This window comes from Drosophila montana, unplaced genomic scaffold (assembly GCF_035044405.1).
Source record: "Drosophila montana isolate Dmon_TW-CO22-7 unplaced genomic scaffold, ASM3504440v1 contig_2626_1, whole genome shotgun sequence".
NCBI lineage: Eukaryota > Metazoa > Arthropoda > Insecta > Diptera > Drosophilidae > Drosophila > Drosophila montana.
In genome coordinates, this window is record NW_026997490.1 from 802,989 (window position 1) to 808,304 (window position 5,316).

Here is a 5,316-nt window from a genome sequence, read left to right on the forward strand (position 1 = left end):
CCGCCAGCTACCCATTCCTATTTTAGTTTAAAGACATTTAATGCTTGTTGTCTGATAACCAATTAGAACACCTTTCGTTTCGATAATCCTCAACAGCTTTTCAGACATCTTCTCTCGTGCTGCTTACCAATTAAAAGCGTGTGCTCGAAAATTGTTCAACTGCATGTTTTCACGCCTCATTAGGCCCTGCGAGGGGCGGTGAGGAGGGTTGAGCAGAGTTGCCAGCTAACCAAATATGTGAACATATATTTTCTCATTTGTCGTGGCGCGCCACAAATGGAAAGTCGATGAGCAACTTTTTAGCAACATTTTCGCATTTTCCAAAAATATTTTTCACCCATTTGTCGACGTCTGTTGCTTTCTTGCTTTTTCTAATTTTTTTTTTTGGTTTTTAATTTTATTTTTTGTCTGGTTCTTCTGGTTGAACTCGCTTCTTTTGAGTTACGGGCCATGCATTGGCAGGCAAATTTATTGGCAAATTGGGAGCACAGTGCTTTTCCTTCTGTGCTCCACTCGATGGGTGGGCCAAAAGCAAAAGGCAAAGCCAAATTGTTGCTCCTCAAGCAGCAGAACTAATGCATGTGTGCGTGGGTTTGTGTGGGTGTGTGTGTGGGCTTGTGTGTGCGCGTGGGTGTGTGGGACTGTGTATAGAGATGTGTGTGAAAAGCACTTGAGTGTGTTTTTTACAGCTTGTCATGCCCTTTGCCGTAGCCAAGTATTTTAATTTTGTTACGAAATGTGCAACGCTTTAAGAGAGACGAGTTCCATCTTTAAAGTCTGCGTTGCTTCAGAGCTGACTTCCAAATTGAAAGTCTGAATTGCTGCAGAGCTGACTTCTTACATTAAGGTCTGAATTACTGAATGCATCCTGAACAGACATATAAATCAGGATTTCTGCTATAAGAGTGACTAACTGCAGGATATCGAACAGCTCATTTGCTTAACTTTATCTAATCTCAAGGCGAAGAAATTTGTCAATAAAAGTGCTTAGCTTTATTCATACCTATGCGATCTTATCTTTCACTGAAGCTTTCTTTTCGAAACTTGGAATAGATTGTGTAGAGGGTGAGAATGTTGAAATTGCTTGGTTAACGCATCCATTTATATAGCCAAAATATACAATATTATCTCCATAAGGATTAAAAAATAAATCTGTATATAAAATATTTGCTTTTTTGAAAACTGGCCAAATGTCAGTTTAATATACCTTAACATTTTGTTTTCAACGTTTATTTGATATTTTAATCTCTTTTTTTAACCATCCTACTAAATTATATTTCGCTCAATTTTCCAAGTAGCAGAGCCCGCATATAAAACGACATTTATTAAAAATATACCATATCTTATAACATATTTTTTGTTAACTTCGAGATCTTTTTTTTATTAGGAAATTCAAATTAACAATTTAAATGTTTCTTTCTTTTTAATGTTCTTTTCATCAAGTATAATGGAGCTTTTGAGCTTTGTTTATCTCAAAATTTTCCAGTAATTGTATTTTTATCGGTCCTCTTTATCATATAGCTATGAGTTCGTAGCTGAATTTTGTTTCATTTCAGATATCGTACAAAAAATCGATAAATATCGATGTTTTATTTGCTTTAAAAATCTTGACGAGATTTGATTAAAATCATATACCATCATCATGTCAATATGCTAGTATACCAATATATCATATTGCTCATAGATCGATAATTATCGATTTTAATCAACTACAAATTTTGCTTTTTATAAGAAACACCTGTCAGACTGGGGCATTTGATAAGTTGTTTTATATCATCATACCACAAATGGTGGCCTTTCCTTTGCCTGCAAGGGTATTTGATATTCGGCATTTGGCACATGCCGCTTCATACTTGTTGTTTATGTTATTTTTATTGATTGAAAATAACTTAGTGCCGCTTTATGTGTGTGCTGTGCTGAGCTGGGAATGGGTAGGCAGCACGAAATAAACTCGACCAGTTTATGCCAAAGGTATGTAAATAAAGTGAAGACACGACGTGCCACAGTCTTTTGCCTGGACGCGACGGAATATAGAGGAAACTGTTCAGCTGGGAGCTGAGGAACTGAGGAAAGCCGGGAGCAGCTGCCCCTGGGCATTGTATGCAGCTTTAATTTATTGAGCGTCTTGCGATAATCTTTAACATAATCCGATCTGAATGTGTACTGAGCCTCCAGAGAGGAGGGAGAGCGGGAGAGACAGGCACTGGCTGAGTTAAGGGGTATGAGGAGCAGCTTCTGTACAAGTGCCGACCAAGCAGCTGCTAATTAAGTGCGCCGAGTTCGGGTCCTTTAACATTAATGAGCTGCATTTGAGGGTCGTCCGGGACAATGGGAATCCGCAACGAGCAAGAATTTTGTGGCCTCGTTCCCAACTGAGGGCGGGCGGGCTATAGTGCAGGCCGGGGCGTGGCAATGTCATTTGTCACCGGCTCGTTTATAAGGTCGCATTTTTATTCATTTGTATTTTGGGGTTTTCCTCCGCATAACTGGACCATATTAATTAGCTTGATTAAAATGAATATTTGCCCAAGTATTTTATTTTTATTTTTTCTTTGCTGTCGCCAGCTGCTGCCAAAAGGGAAACGACGCACACAAACCCAAACACTCGCACACACAAACGCACACACACACAATAAATAAACACTTCTTGGCTATTGTTCTCAATGTGACAGGCGCCGGCCCTAGGTACTTCATGGTCCATGTACCGCTGTAATAAACCAAATGTAAGACTTACCAAACTGCTCGCTTTTATTGATGCGGCACACGCGACGTATGCGCAATGTGCGGCCGACGAAAACAGCCGGTAACTGTATGGGGCTGGCTGCAGGGTGATAGAGAGGGGAGTAGGGAGATGGGATAGGGGATGGACGGAAGGCGTGCCTGGTAGCGACGTGTCGGCGAGATAAATCTTCGTTGCCGCATCCAAGCCATTGCGAAATGGAGCCATGAAAAATGTCGGGAGCATTCATTCGGCATGGCTGCGGATGCTGCCGTCAACGCCATCGCCATCGCCAGCGTCGCCTCCATCGCCTCCAATCGCCGCCCCACAGGGTCACAGGCGTCGCCTCCACTGTCCCAGTTGTCGCTGTTTATTTGGACGATTTCGTTTCATGTGCTGCTGCTGTTGTTGTTGTTTTTTGTTTTTACGAGCATAAAGATAAATTCACACGATCCGGCTGCGGGAGTTCGAGCTCGACAGCAGGTCGACCAGGTCAGCACCGTTTCAGTTGTTGGCCTCTGGACCGTCTTGGTATTTCGTTGATACGATTTTATTTATTTATTTATAGTAACAAATTGCAATGTCAACTTAATCACCGAACTCTATTAGTTTCGGCTCTTTGTTTCTGCTGCTAATACTGTTGCTGCTGTCGCGGCCATTCCGGCTTTTATTCTGCCGGAACTGAACGTGAATGCGGTGAGCAGCGGGAATCTTAGCCTTTTTCTCAATGTGATTTACTTTTGTTAGCTTTTTAAATTAATATATAGGTAGAGATTCACATTGTCGGTAGTCGATAAAATATAGATTTTACTTTCGATTCTTTTTTCTTATTTATCAATTTTTGTCGCAAAACATATTCCTAGCTTTAAGTTGACGATAACTACTCGATAATTTTTTTGACATGTTATCAATGCTGGTCGATATGTTATCGATTTCTATTACAAAACTTATGTGAACTGCTTAAAATTAACGACTTTGAATAAATAGTTGACGTAGTTTACGATGTATTATCGATAAGTTATCAATTTATATCCTACAACTTATATACAGTACTTAAAGCTTACCGCTATTGATAACTTGTCGACACAGTCTTCGATATAGTCTCGATTTTTGTCCATAAGTTATGTTTGTTGTGTTTGATTGACTAAACATCAAAGCGAAGTATACATTTGATGGCTATGGATAGCTAGTTTATGTTATATTTGATATATTATCGGGTTTTGTCTATAAGTTATCGATAGACATTTGTATATTGCCACGATTGCCCAGCAGAAATAGGTATGGCTATACAAAAATTTGCAGATGTCTACAGCTATGCGTTACGAGCTTGGTGACAAAGTTTTAATGCCCGCTGCAAGTGTTAACACATTCAAAATGAATTACTATAAACGAAGCGTTAAATGTCAGGAAAGTTCGCAAACAGTTATATGGCCCTTGAGCAGTCTGGCGACGCTTAAATACTCAGAAAACAGCCGAGCTTCTGTAGGAAAAGGCGAGCTGATACTGTTGGACAACTTAACGAGGCATTGCGGCATTTGGCATATGTTTCATAGAATATATGGACCAGACGCCATGCAACACTTTGTTAGAAGAGGTGCTCCAATTAAGCTAAGCTATATTTTCACGGGGAACTCATTTTAAATCTGTGCAGTCTTGTTAGGCTGGCAATAAGAAAATAAAAATTCTTGACTCTTAATGCCACAAGACACTTTCAAAGATTCCATACATCTCAGGAATTGCCTTAGTCCACAATATATTAGCTTTTTTTTCTTAGCGTTTTTTCCAATTCCAATTTTTGCTACTTCAAGTCTGGCAGCACTGCTCGGCAGCTGCTCCGTCCATGCTGTGTGTAGGTAAACTTATATTTCGGCTCTATAGAAAGTCATTTCTCTTTGTTTTCTCTGGCATTCACGCCCCCTCTCCATGCCACGCCCACTTAGACTAGCCACCCGCTTGGCGCCACCCAATAAAACAAGTTAATTAATTAATCATTATTTTTTTGGCAGGGCTGTTCTGCTTTTTTTTTTTGTTGTTTATTGACTTAATGCCGCATAGCATCGATAGTGGGCTGTTGTGTGTAGGGTAGAATTTCGGGTTCAAGGATTACAATGCTAAAACTTAGTCACTTATGCTATGGTTTCTATTGAGCTGGCTACCAATTACGACTACCAACTACAGCTACGGCTACAACAGAGTTTTTATTTTTGCATTTATTTATTTACTTTTTTTTTTGGTGAGACGCATCGTTAGGTGTCCCCTTTTGCTTAAAAGTGGGCGGTTCGAATCCCGTTTGCTAATTAATCATAGATTGTTTTTGGACTTAGCCTATATATTATAGTATTGCTTATGGGATACCGTAGATGGGCACAACGAAACTTGGTGCCGTTTGGCACAAGGGAACATCAAACTTATGCTAAAACGGAAACGGAGACGGAAACGGAAATGGAAGTGGAGTTGCCTTACGATTTGTGCAACTAATGCAGCAAAGTCCTCTACTTAGCCTATGAAGAGCAAAAATTCTAGAATGAGCTTAGGTCGAATCACATTATGGGTCTTAGGAAGAGCATGATGAGGTGGTGGGGAGAGCAGGGGGAGGG

At 40.1% G+C, this 5,316-nt stretch overlaps 1 protein-coding gene across 1 annotated transcript in view; it reads left to right on the forward strand.

Annotated features, from left to right (window-relative positions):
• Positions 1–5,316, forward strand: part of ds (dachsous cadherin-related 1) — a 248,825-nt gene that overhangs the window by 67,775 nt on the left and 175,734 nt on the right. The gene's annotated exons all lie outside the window — the stretch shown is intronic.